The following is a 14,766-nucleotide window of genomic DNA, read 5'->3' on the forward strand; positions in this document are numbered from 1 at the left end:
TGTATAATACAGCTCCACCTATCAGTCTATCAGTCTTGCTAGTCCATCTTCCTGAATTAAAATGAGATATTACAACAGATCAATCTTGCTGGCAAAAGGTCATAAAATATGGCTAAATGATTTAACTATAGCATGGACGTAGGGCAGTTTATATATATATATATATATATATATATATATATATATATATGAGCACCCGGAGGCAAAATAATATAAGACCAAGATGACCTGGCCTGGCAAAAAATTTGATAGAGCCGTCTCCTTGTTGGCTACAATGTTGCAATATCAGTATTCTCGGAGCCGCCTTGTTGTAATAAAATATTTCTATATTCTCTGGCAGCTTTGTACGTTGATACAATGTTTCAAAATATTCAGCCCCACCTTGTTTATACACAATGCTTCAATATTCGCAGAATATGTTCCTTCCCTAGCAAATAATGCAGACAGGCAAATGCAAAAATTATCTGAGCGCATACATTATGAAGAATATCTCTGAATGCAGTACAACGAGACAATGTTGGTGGGAAGCGCATGAGACAATACACATATTTCCACAAGAATGGCTTCATATTGTCACACCCTGATCTATTTCACCTGTCTTTGTGATTGTCTACACCCCCTTCCAGGTGTTGCCCATATTCCCCATTATCCCCTGTGTATTTATACCTGTGTTCTCTGTTTGTATGTTTCCAGTTTGTCCTGTTTGGTCAAGTCAACCAGTGTTTTGTGTCTCAGCTCCTGCATTTCCAAGTCTCTCTTTTCTCGCCCTCCTGTTTTTGACCCTTGCCTTACCTGACTCCGAGCCCACCTGCCTGTCCACTCTGCCTTACCCTGACCCTGATCCTACCTGCCACCCGGTACCATTGCCCAATATTAAACAATTGTTTATTGGACGTGGTCTGCATCTGAGTTCTTACCTTCATACTTGATACGCGTAGCCTCTAGCAGGGGGTCGGTAACCTTTATCATGTATAGTGCCAATTTACAATTGATCCTACCATTTCTAAAGATCTGTCTGCCAGTTATGATATTCATCTACGCATTGTAGGCTGCACAAAAAATGTCTAACTCCCCACAAACTAAAAGTTTTATAGCTGGCTACTGGACAGAGGCGCTGTCCATTCTGCACCACGCCACGGTGCACCACGCCACGGGCCTTAATGTGTAGATTTTTCTTTCGGATTTCGAGATTTTCATCATTCCTTTGACTAGTTTGTTTGTCTTAATGCGTCCTTGTCAATTGCAGGCCTAAGTAAGTCCTATGATGCATGCCTTTTATTTCAATGCATAGTTTCCATTCGCTGTCAGCTGTTTTATGTTCCGGATATGTTCACATTGATGTCAGCATTTGAAGTCGGCCTTGTTGTTACTTGATAGCATGTTATGCATCTATTTCACGTTGCACTGCATGCTCTGTTCCAAAAGTAAACCGGCTCAGTAGAGGTGTCGTAATACCCATAAATCCTAGCTGTATAATTTTTTTCACCATTCCTTTGGGATTTTAGAACTACTTAATTTATGATATGCGTTTCGTGTAGGTTTACACTGGCATGACGTTTTGATAACTGGTGTAATTATTTCTTAGAAAAGGTGACTTTTATCAATATCTTTTCTTCAATTAAATCTAAAGAATTTGAAATGGTAATTAGGAACAGAGAAGAACTCAGCAAGCCTACAAATTCCTGCAGGAAGCTCCTGCACGCCATCTCTAGCTGACACTTCAGCTACCGTTCACCAGCGAGATCAGAGACCTCTGTCCAATCCATTAACTTCTTATGTCCCCTTTCCCTGTCTTAGCTAGCCACTGAGTACACTTTAGTTAGCAGAGCAGGAGATCAAAAATATTTTGGGGGTTTACGTAGTTAATAAGATAATTAGCCTAGATAATTGTTTGTTCAGTATGTCGACTTTGGTGTCTATTTCAGACCTGGCATTTTTCAAGGATGAGCAAAAGTGCATTAAAACTGGAGAAGATGTGTGTCTGGCCATACGGAGAAGTGCAGCTACATGTATAGTGAGGGGCAACTTGTCAGTTTGGTCAGGGCCAGCATGAGTAATAAAGTTAGAGTATCTTAGAAATGCAATGTGTTCTGTACAGCTGTCAACATTCTACAAGGAAAGAGACACTTAATCAATTATATAATAAATTACAAGATTACCCCTGATAACAGACTTTGATGAGTGAATAATTTGTTTTAGAATGTTGTCATCTAAAAATCTATTGACATTCAGAATTGACTTTGTTTAGGCATCCAGCCTGTATTGTAGTTTCATGACCAGAGACAAAGGCACAGTATTTATTTATTCGGAGTGATTCATGCATTCACAGTCTGGATCTATAGGAACCCACTATACGATTGATATGTCAGGTGATACAATTCCAAATGATTAATTAAAAGTTGATGGAAATCTGCACTTGTCTACATGTGAAAGTTACAGTTTATTATATTCCACAGCTGTAATGTCATCAATCAAATCAAACTTAATTTATAAAGCACATTTCTTACAACAAGTGCATTTCAATATGTTCAACGTGATGCATTGAAAGTCATGTGGCATTTAACATCTTGGCAGGTCTCTATAACTGACCAGGGGATTCCCTTTACCACATGGGAATGCCTCTATTTTGGTGGTTCACAATATCTTCCGTATGGATGTGGAATGTGAGTGGAGGAAGCCAGCTGTACCCAGCCAGGTGCAGTCAGTGGAGGACCTGTACCCGGCCGGAGACTATAACCCTCTGTTTCCCGAAAGTCGATAGAGGAGGGTGAAGTTAAGGGCCAGCAACACTCCAAATGACACTATATAGTGCATTCAAAAAGTATTCAAACCCCTTGACTTATTCCACATTTTGTTACGTTACAGCCTTAATTTAAAATGTACTAAAATGTTATTTTTCTTCTCATCAATCTACACACAATACCCCATAATGACAAAGCAAAAACTGTTTTTTAGAAATTTTGAACATTTATTACAAATAATCACATTTTACATAAATATTCTGACCCTTTACTCAGTACTTTGTTGAAGCACGTTTTCCAGCAATTACAACCTAGAGTCTTCTTGGGTATGATGCTACAAGCTTCGCACAACTGTCTTTGGGTGTTTCTCCCATTCTTCTCTGCAGATCCTCTCAAGCTCTGGCAGGTTGGATGTTGAGCGTCGCATTACAGCTATTTTCAGGTCTCTCCAGAGATATTTGGCTGGGCCACTCAAGGTCATTCAGAGACTTGTCCCGAAGCCACTCCTGCATTGTCTTGGCTGTGTGCTTAGGGTTGTTGTTCTGTTGAAAGGTGAACCTTTGCCCCAGTCTGAGGTGATGAGCACTCTGGAGCAGGTTTACATCAAGGATCTATCTGTACTTTGCTCTGTCCATCTTCCCCTACATCCTGACTAGTCTCTCAGTCCATGCTGCTGAAAGACATCCCCATAGCATGATGCTGCCACCAGCATGCTTCACAGTAGGGATGGTATTGGCCAGGTGATTAGCAAGCCAGGTTTCACCAGACGTGATGTTTGGCATTCAGACCAAAGAGTTTAATCTTGGTTTCATCAGATCATGCAATCTTGTTTCTCATGGTCTGGGAGTTCTTTAGATGCCTTTTGGCAAACTTCAAGAGGGCTGTCATGTGCCTTTTACTGAGGAGTGGCTTCAGTCTGGCCACTCTACTATGAATGCCCGATTGGTGGAGTGCTGCAGAGATGGTTGACCTTCTGGTAGGTTCTCCCATCTTCGAAGAGGAATTCTGGGGCTCTGCCAGAGTAACCATCGTATTCTTGGTCACCTCCCTGACCAAGGCCCTTCTCCCCCGATTTCTCAGTTTGACTGGGCGGCCAGCTCTAGAAAGAGTCTTGGTGGATCCAAACTTCTTCCATTTAAGAATGATGGAAGCCACTGTGTTCTTGTGGACCTTCAATGCTGCAGACATTCTTTAGTACCCTTCCCGATTTGTTCCTCGACACAATCCTGTCTCAGAGCTCTACAGACAATTCCTTCGACCTCATGGCTTGGTTTTTGCTCTGACATGCACTGTCAACTGTGGGACATTGTATAGACAGGTGTGTGCTTTTCCAAATCATGTCCAATCAATTGAATTTACCACAGCCTGACTCAAATCAAGTTGTAAAAATATCTCAAGGATGATCAATGGAGACAGGATGCACATGAGCTCAATTTCGAGCCTCATAGCAAAGGGTCTGACTATTACGTAAACAAGGTATCTGTTTTTTACTTGTATAAATTTTCACAAAAAAAAGTTTTTGCTTTGTCATTATGGGGTATTGTGTAGATTGTTAAGGAAACATATTTTTGGCTGTAACGTAACAAAATGTGGAAAAAGTGAAAGGGTCTGAATACTTCCGAATGCACTGTATACATTCTACTGAACCGACTGAGTAATCCCTACAATACCTTTACTGCGGCACCCAGAATAGTTCTTGCTCTTAGCCAATATTCCTTAAACAGTGATTTGTAGTGGGGGCATTTATTCGACCTTGGAACATTTTTTAAAACCTAAATGAAATGCAAATTTCACATAAATAGGAACAACTGGATCAGTGTCCTGAAATCATGGACAGTTGCTGCTCAATATGTGATATTTGACTAGAACGGCATTGTAAACAAAAGCCAACTTTCCGGGACATAGACACGTCTTATATGGTCAGAAAGCTTAAATGATTGTTAATCTAACTGCAGTGTCTAATTTACAGTAGCTATTACAGCGAAAAAATACCGTGCTTTTGTTTAAGGATAGTGCATAACAACAAAACACTTTTATCAAGGCAACTGTGTCAGTGTTCTAGGTGAATGGAATAAGGCGGAGTGAGGCGCAGGACACAGGTATGAGTAAAGCCACGATATTTACTGAAATTCAACAATAATCCGGCCTCCCGGGTGGCGCAGTGGTTAAGGGCGCTGTATTGCAGCGCCAGCTGTGCCATCAGAGACCCAGACTCTGTCGTAACCGGCCGCGACCGGGAGGTCCATGGGGCAACGCACAATTGTCCTAGGGTAGTCCGGGTTAGGAAGGGCTTGGCCGGTAGGGATGTCCTTGTCTCATCGCGCACCAGCGACTCCCGTGGTGGGTTGGAGGCAGTGCGCGCTAACCAAGGTTGCCAGGTGCACGGTGTTTCCTCCGACACATGGCTGGCTTCCGGGTTGGATGCGGGCTGTGTTAATAAGGTAGTTGAGGACCTTCTTCCTCTTAATTGGATGATTTAGGCCATTAACATTCCAGGATAGTAATCATATAGGTGTGGCCAATTTGAAATATTCAGTCTATTATTGATCATGGAGTAAGCTAGTGTGTAATCAGTGAGGAATACAGTTGTTAAATTGTGAGTTCTTTTGCATTGCTATGTATACAGTACAAGTATGGTATCATAAAAACATAACCCTCCCCCAACCCTCTTCCCCAAATGAGAAGGGTTAAGTACCCTCGACAGTATCAAATCAAATCAAATCAAATGTAATTTGTCACACACACATGGTTAGCAGATGTTAATGCGAGTGTAGTGAAATGCTTGTGCTTCTTGTTCCAACCATGCAGTAATATTTAAAAAGTAATCTAACCTAACAATTTCACAACAACTACCTTATACACACAAGGGTAAAGGAATGAATAAGAATATGTACATAAAAATATATAAATGAGTCATGGCCGAACGGCATAGGCAAGATGCAGTAGATGGTATAGAGTACAGTATATACATATGAGATGAGTAATGTAGGGTATGTAAACATTATATAAAGTGCATTGTTTAAAGTGGCTAGTGATACATTTATTACATACATTTTCCATTATTAAAGTGACTAGAGTTGAGTCGGTAAGTTGGCAGAAGCCCCTGAATGTTAGTGAGGGCTGTTTAACAGTCTGATGGCCTTGAGATAGAAGCTGTTTTTCAGTCTCTCGGTCCCCGCTTTGATGCACCTGTACTGACCTCGCCTTCTGCATGATAGCAGGGTGGACAGGCAGTGGCTCGGGTGGTTGTTGTCCTTGATGATCTTTTTGGCCTTCCTGTGACACCGGGTGGTGTAGGTGTCCTAGAGGGCAGGTAGATTGCCCCCGGTGATGCGTTGTGCAGACCTCACTACCCTCTGGAGAGCCTTGCTGTCATGCAGGTAAAAGAGGACCCAAAAGCGACTTAACAGAAACAGAGTTTATTAAAGTCCAAAACGGAATAACAGAATTCCTCTAGACTTGTAGAGGGGAAACAACTGGAGAAGCGGCCACAGACTGCAGGTCGCTTCGGGTAGGCGCAGGCCGTAGTCGACTGAGACACCTGCTCACACGCAGCATCTGATGAAGGCACAAAACACGACAGGACAGGGTGATACACAATCACGGCAAAAACACGACAGGACAGGGCGAAACGCAATCACGGCATGGTGAATACAATACAAGGAACCGACGGAACAGGAACGGATCACAAAGGAATAAATAGGGACTCTAATCAGGGGAAAGGATCGGGAACAGGTGTGGGAAGACTAAATGATGATTAGGGGAATAGGAACAGCTGGGAGCAGGAACGGAACGACAGAGAGAAGAGAGAGCGAGAGAGTGAGAGAGGGAGGGGGAGAGAGAGGGATAGAACCAAACAAGACCAGCAGAGGGAAACGAATAGCATGGGGAGCACAGGGACAAGACATGACAATAAATGACAAACATGACAGTACCCCCCACTCACCGAGCGCCTCCTGGCGCACTCGAGGAGGAATCCTGGCGGCAACGGAGGAAATCATCGATGAGCGAACGGTCCAGCACGTCCCGAGACGGAACCCAACTCCTCTCCTCAGGACCGTAACCCTCCCAATCCACTAGGTATTGGTGACCCCGTCCCGAGAACGCATGTCCATAATCTTATGTACCTTGTAAATAGGTGCGCTCTCGACAAGGACGGGAGGGGGGAGGGAAGACGAACGGGGGTGCGAAGAAAGGGCTTAACACAGGAGACATGGAAGACAGGATGGACGCGACGAAGATGTCGCGGAAGAAGCAGTCGCACAGCGACAGGATTGACGACCTGGGAGACACGGAACGGACCAATGAACCGCGGAGTCAACTTACGAGAAGCTGTCGTAAGAGGAAGGTTGCGAGTGGAAAGCCACACTCTCTGGCCGCAACAATACCTTGGACTCTTAATCCTGCGTTTATTGGCGGCTCTCACCGTCTGTGCCCTGTAACGGCAAAGTGCAGACCTCACCCTCCTCCAGGTGCGCTCACAACGTTGGACAAACGCTTGAGCGGAGGGAACGCTGGACTCGGCAAGCTGGGATGAGAACAGAGGAGGCTGGTAACCCAGACTACTCTGAAACGGAGATAACCCGGTAGCAGACGAAGGAAGCGAATTGTGAGCGTATTCTGCCCAGGGGAGCTGTTCTGCCCAAGACGCAGGGTTTCTGAAAGAAAGGCTGCGTAGTATGCGACCAATCGTCTGATTGGCCCTCTCTGCTTGACCGTTAGACTGGGGATGAAACCCGGAAGAGAGACTGACGGACGCACCAATCAAACGACAGAACTCCCTCCAAAACTGTGACGTGAATTGCGGGCCTCTGTCTGAAACGGCGTCTAACGGGAGGCCATGAATTCTGAATACATTCTCAATAATGACTTGTGCCGTCTCCTTAGCGGAAGGAAGTTTAGCGAGGGGAATGAAATGTGCCGCCTTAGAGAACCTATCGACAACCGTCAGAATCACAGTCTTCCCCGCAGACAAAGGCAGACCGGTAATGAAGTCTAAGGCAATGTGAGACCATGGTCGAGAAGGAATGGGGAGCGGTCTGAGACGACCGGCAGGAGGAGAGTTACCCGACTTAGTCTGCGCGCAGTCCGAACAAGCAGCCACGAAACGGCGCGTGTCACGCTCCTGAGTCGGCCACCAAAAGCGCTGGCGAATAGACGCAAGAGTGCCTCGAACACCGGGATGACCAGCTAACTTGGCAGAGTGAGCCCACTGAAGAACAGCCAGACGAGTGGAAACAGGAACGAAAAGGAGGTTACTAGGACAAGCGCGCGGCGACGCAGTGTGCGTGAGTGCTTGCTTAACCTGTCTTTCAATTCCCCAGACTGTTAACCCGACAACACGCCCATAAGGAAGAATCCCCTCGGGATCAGTAGAAGCCACAGAAGAACTAAACAGACGGGATAAGGCATCAGGCTTGGTGTTCTTGCTACCCGGACGGTAAGAAATCACAAACTCGAAACGAGCGAAAAACAACGCCCAACGAGCTTGACGGGCATTAAGTCGTTTGGCAGAACGGATGTACTCAAGGTTCTTATGGTCTGTCCAAACGACAAAAGGAACGGTCGCCCCCTCCAACCACTGTCGCCATTCGCCTAGGGCTAAGCGGATGGCGAGCAGTTCACGGTTACCCACATCATAGTTGCGCTCAGATGGCGACAGGCGATGAGAAAAATAAGCGCAAGGATGAACCTTATCGTCAGACTGGAAGCGCTGGGATAGGATGGCTCCCACGCCTACCTCTGAAGCGTCAACCTCGACAATGAATTGTCTAGTGACGTCAGGAGTAACGAGGATAGGAGCGGACGTAAAACGTTCTTTTAGAAGATCAAAAGCTCCCTGGGCGGAACCGGACCACTTAAAACACGTCTTGACAGAAGTAAGAGCTGTGAGAGGGGCAGCAACTTGACCGAAATTACGAATGAAACGCCGATAGAAATTAGCGAAACCTAAAAAGCGCTGCAACTCGACACGTGACCTTGGAACGGGCCAATCACTGACAGCTTGGACCTTAGCGGAATCCATCTGAATGCCTTCAGCGGAAATAACGGAACCGAGAAAAGTAACGGAGGAGACATGAAAAGAGCACTTCTCAGCCTTTACGTAGAGACAATTCTCTAAAAGGCGCTGTAGAACACGTCGAACGTGCTGAACATGAATCTCGAGTGACGGAGAAAAAATCAGGATATCGTCAAGATAGACAAAAACAAAAATGTTCAGCATGTCTCTCAGAACATCATTAACTAATGCCTGAAAAACAGCTGGCGCATTGGCGAGACCGAACGGCAGAACCCGGTACTCAAAATGCCCTAACGGAGTGTTAAACGCCGTTTTCCACTCGTCCCCCTCTCTGATGCGCACGAGATGGTAAGCGTTACGAAGGTCCAACTTAGTAAAGCACCTGGCTCCCTGCAGAATCTCGAAGGCTGATGACATAAGGGGAAGCGGATAACGATTCTTAACCGTTATGTCATTCAGCCCTCGATAATCCACGCAGGGGCGCAGAGTACCGTCCTTCTTTTTAACAAAAAGAACCCCGCCCCGGCCGGAGAAGAAGAAGGCACTATGGTACCGGCGTCAAGAGACACAGACAAATAATCCTCGAGAGCCTTACGTTCGGGAGCCGACAGAGAGTATAGTCTACCTCGAGGAGGAGTGGTCCCCGGAAGGAGATCAATACTACAATCATACGACCGGTGAGGAGGAAGGGAGTTGGCTCGGGACCGACTGAAGACCGTGCGCAGATCATGATATTCCTCCGGCACTCCTGTCAAATCGCCAGGTTCCTCCTGAGAAGTAGGGACAGAAGAAATGGGAGGGATGGCAGACATTAAACACTTCACATGACAAGAAACGTTCCAGGATAGGATAGAATTACTAGACCAATTAATAGAAGGATTATGACATACAAGCCAGGGGTGACCCAAAACAACAGGTGTAAACGGTGAACGGAAAATCAAAAAAGAAATAGTCTCACTGTGGTTACCAGATACTGTGAGAGTTAAAGGTAGTGTCTCAAATTTGATACTGGGAAGATGACTACCATCTAAGGCAAACATGGGCGTAGGCCTGTCTAACGGTCTGAAAGGAATGTTATGTTTCCGAGCCCATGCTTCGTCCATGAAACAACCCTCAGCCCCAGAGTCAATCAAAGCACTGCATGTAGCACCCGAACCGGTCCAGCGTAGATGGACCGACATAGTAGTACAAGATCTAGATGAAGGGACCTGAGTAGTAGCGCTCACCAGTAGCCCTCCGCTTACTGATGGGCTCTGGCCTCTTACTGGACATGAATTAACAAAATGTCCAGCAACTCCGCAATAGAGGCACAGGCGGTTGGTGATCCTCCGTTCCCTCTCCTTATTCGAGATGCGAATCCCTCCCAGCTGCATGGGCTCAGTCTCAAAGCCAGAGGAGGGAGATGGTTGCGATGCGGAGCAGGGAAACACCGTTGATGCGAGCTCTCTTCCACGAGCCCGGTGACGAAGATCTACCCGTCGTTCTATGCGGATGGCGAGAGCAATCAAAGAGTCCACATCTGAAGGAACCTCCCGGGAGAGAATCTCATCCTTAACCACTGCGTGGAGTCCCTCCAGAAAACGAGCGAGCAGCGCCGGCTCGTTCCACTCACTAGAGGCAGCAAGAGTGCGAAACTCAATGGAATAATCCGTTATGGACCGTTCACCTTGGCATAAGGAAGCCAGGGCCCTAGAAGCCTCCCCACCAAAAACTGAACGGTCAAAAACCCGAATCATCTCCTCTTTAAAGTTCTGGAATCTGTTAGAGCAATCAGCCCTTGCCTCCCAGATAGCTGTGCCCCATTCTCGAGCCCGGCCAGTAAGGAGTGAAATGACGTAAGCAACCCGAGCTCTCTCTCTAGAGTATGTGTGGGGTTGGAGAGAGAACACAATCTCACACTGCGTGAGAAAGGAGCGGCACTCAGTGGGCTGCCCGGAGTAGCAAGGTGGGTTATTAACCCTGGGTTCTGGAGGCTCGGCAGGCCAGGGAGTAACAGGTGGCACGAGACGTAGACTCTGGAACTGTCCAGAGAGGTCGGAAACCTGAGCGGCCAGGTTCTCCACGGCATGGCGAGCAGCAGACAATTCCTGCTCGTGTCTGCCGAGCATGGCTCCTTGGATCTCGACGGCAGTGTAACGAGCGTCTGAAGTCGCTGGGTCCATTCCTTGGTCGGTTCCTTCTGTCATGCAGGTAAAAGAGGACCCAAAAGCGACTTAACAGAAACAGAGTTTATTAAAGTCCAAAACGGAATAACAGAATTCCTCTAGACTTGTAGAGGGGAAACAACTGGAGAAGCGGCCACAGACTGCAGGTCGCTTCGGGTAGGCGCAGGCCGTAGTCGACTGAGACACCTGCTCACACGCAGCATCTGATGAAGGCACAAAACACGACAGGACAGGGTGATACACAATCACGGCAAAAACACGACAGGACAGGGCGAAACGCAATCACGGCATGGTGAATACAATACAAGGAACCGACGGAACAGGAACGGATCACAAAGGAATAAATAGGGACTCTAATCAGGGGAAAGGATCGGGAACAGGTGTGGGAAGACTAAATGATGATTAGGGGAATAGGAACAGCTGGGAGCAGGAACGGAACGACAGAGAGAAGAGAGAGCGAGAGAGTGAGAGAGGGAGGGGGAGAGAGAGGGATAGAACCAAACAAGACCAGCAGAGGGAAACGAATAGCATGGGGAGCACAGGGACAAGACATGACAATAAATGACAAACATGACACTTGCAGTTGTGGGCAGAGCAGTTGCCATACCAGGCGGTGATACAGCCCGGCAGGAAGCTCTCGATTGTGCATCTGTAAAAGTTTGAGTGTTTTTGGTGACATGCCGAATTTCTTCAGCCTCCTGAGGTTGAAGAGGCGCTGCTGTGCCTTCTTCACCATGCTGTCTGCGTGGGTGGACCATTTCAGTTTGTCTGTGATGTGTACGCCGAGGAACTTAAAACTTCCCGACTTCTCCACTACTGTCCCGTCGATGTGGATAGGGGGCTGCTCCCTCTGCTGTTTCCTGAAGTCCACGATCATCTCTTTTGTTTTGTTGACATTGAGTGTGAAGTTATTTTCCTGACACCACACTCCGAGGGCCCTCACCTCCTACATGTAGGCCGTCTCATTGTTCTTGGTAATCAAGCCTACCACTGTAGTGTCATCTGCAAACTTGATGATTGAGTTGGAGGCGTGCATGGCCACACAGTCATGGGTGAACAGGGAGTACAGGAGAGGGCTGAGAACGCACCTTTGTGGGGACCCAGTTTTGAGGAACAGCGGGGTGGAGGTGTTGTTACCTACCCTCACCACCTGGTGGCGGCCCTTCAGAAAGTCCAGGAAACAGTTGCACAGGGTGGGGTCGAGACCCAGGGTTGTTGTAGTCGATGAACAGCATTCTTACATAGGTATTCTTTTTGTCCATATGGGTTAGGGCAGTGTGCAGTGTGATTGCAATTGATTGTCTGTGGACCTATTTGGGCGGTAAGTAAATTGGAGTGGGTCTAGGGTGTCAGATAGGGTGGAGGGGATATGGTCCTTTAGTCTCTCAAAGCACTTGATGATGATGGAAGTGAGTCCTACGGGGCGGTAGACATTTAGCTCAGTTACCTTAGCTTTCTTGGGAACAGGAACAATGGTGGCCCTCTTGAAGTATGTGGGAACAGGAGACAGTGATAAGGTTGGTTGAAAATGTCCGTAAACACACCAGCCAGCTGGTCTGCGCATGCTATGAGGACGCGGCTGGGAGGACGCGGCTGGGATGCCGCGCTGGGCCTGCAGCCTTGCGAGGGTTAACACGTTTAAATGTTTTACTCACGTTGGCTGCAGTGAAGGGGAGCCTGCAGGTGTTGGTAGCGGGCCGTGTCAGTGGCGCTGTATTGTCCTCAAAGCGAGCAAAGAAGCAGTTTAGTTTGTCTGGGAGCAAGACATCGTGGTCCACAACGGGGCTGGATTTTTTTTGTAGTCCGTGATTGACTGTAGACCCTGCCACACACCTCTCGTGTCTGAGCCATTGAATTGCGACTCTACTTTGTCTCTATACTGATGCTTAGCTTGTTTGATTGCCTCATGGAGGGAATAGCTACACTGTTGGTATTCGGTCATGTTTCCGGTCACCTTGCCCTGATTAAAAGCAGCGGTTCACACTTCCAGTTTCTGGTTGGGGAATTTTTTTATAGACGCTTTGGGTACAACATCATCGATGCACTTGCTAATAAACTCACTCACCAAATCAGCGTATTCATCAATGTAGTTGTTCAACCCTATGCAGAACATATCCCAGTCCACGTGATCGAAGCAATCTTGAAGCGTGTAATCCGATTGGTCGGACCAGCGTTGAATAGACCTGAGCACGGGTGCTTCCTGTTTTAGTTTCTGTCTATCGGATGGGAGAAACAAAATTGAGTCGTGGTCAGCTTTCCCGAAAGGGGGGTGGGGGAGAGCTTTATATGCGTCGCGGAAGTTAGAATAACAATGATCCAGGGTTTTGCCAGCCCGGGTCGCGCAATCAATATGCTGATAAAATTTAGGGAGCCTTATTTTCAGATTAGCCTTGTTAAAATCCCCAGCTACAATAAATGCAGCCTCAGGATATGTGGTTTCCAGTTTACATAGAGTCAAATGAAATTCCTTCAGGGCCGCCGATGTGCCTGCTTGGGGTGGTATATGCATGACTGTGATTATGATCGAAGAGAATTCTCTTGGTAGATCATTTGATTGTAAGGAATTCTAGGTCAGGTGAACAAAAGGACTTGAGTTCCTGTATGTTGTTATGATCACACCACGTCTCGTTAATCATAAGGCATACATTCCCGCCCTTCTTCTTACCAGAGAGATGCTTGTTTCTGTCAGCGCAATGCGTGAAGAAACCAGGTGGCTGTACCGACTCCGATAGTGTGTCTCGAGTGAGCCATGTTTCCGTGAAACAAAGAACGTTACATTCTCTGATGTCTCTCTGGAAGGCAACCCTTGCTCGGATTTCGTCTACCTTGTTGTCAAGAGACTGGACATTGGAGAGTAGTATGCTCGGGAGCGGTGCGCGATGTGCCCGTCTACGGAGCCTGACCAGAAGACCAATACGTCTGCCCCATCTGGGGCGCCGTTGTTTAGGGTCGCCGCCTGGGATCTGATCCATTGTCCTGGGTGGTGGACCAAACAGAGGATCTGCTTCGAGAAAGTTGAATTCCTGGTCGTAATGTTGGTGAGTTGACATTGCTCTTATATCCAATAGTTCTTCCCAGCTGTATGTAATAAAACCTAAGATTTCCAGGGGTAACAATGTAAGAAATAACACGTAAAAAAATATATACAGCACAGTTTTCTAGGAACGCGAAACGAGGCACCATCTCTGTCGGCGCCAGAAGAACTAGTATACAAGAAGGTTTATGCTCGGCTACTGTTTAAGAAACTGACCAAGCACTTGTATAGGGAGTCGTGGTCCTGATAACAGGCTCCTAACCATGTTCTATGAGTATGTCTTCAAGTCAAAATATCCATAAAAAATGAAGGTATTGGAACCACAATAATCCTCTAGAGGGTAGCTTTCCATTGATGAGTAAATAATTAACCAAATTAGTTGATAGAGACTGGATATATGATGTCAGTTATTGACTTTTGATGGATCTGTCTAAATATTTTGGGTACTAATGGAAAATAAACGTCTTAAACTTATTTCTCAATTTGACCATTTATTTTAAAAGATAAATTCAAACGTCATTATCCAAGCATCACACAGAACACATCCACAGCCAAACTCATTCCATAAACAGTCTAAATAATGTTGAGCTGACAAAAAAACAACAGCTAAACTAGTTTACAATGTACCACATTGTTGGTGAGCACAAGAGACTCATGTTTAGTTGTTTAGAAAATAAATGTGTGCCTGCTAAACTAACAGCAGCTAAATTCTTTATGATGGCAGCCATGTTTGTTTAAGTTTGACTTGGCGAAAACTCCCTATTCCCAGAATGTCATTCACTATAAGACGCAAATAAACAAAGTCCT

The sequence above is a fragment of the Oncorhynchus gorbuscha genome, linkage group LG05, assembly GCF_021184085.1.
Source record: "Oncorhynchus gorbuscha isolate QuinsamMale2020 ecotype Even-year linkage group LG05, OgorEven_v1.0, whole genome shotgun sequence".
In the NCBI taxonomy this organism is placed as follows: domain Eukaryota; kingdom Metazoa; phylum Chordata; class Actinopteri; order Salmoniformes; family Salmonidae; genus Oncorhynchus; species Oncorhynchus gorbuscha.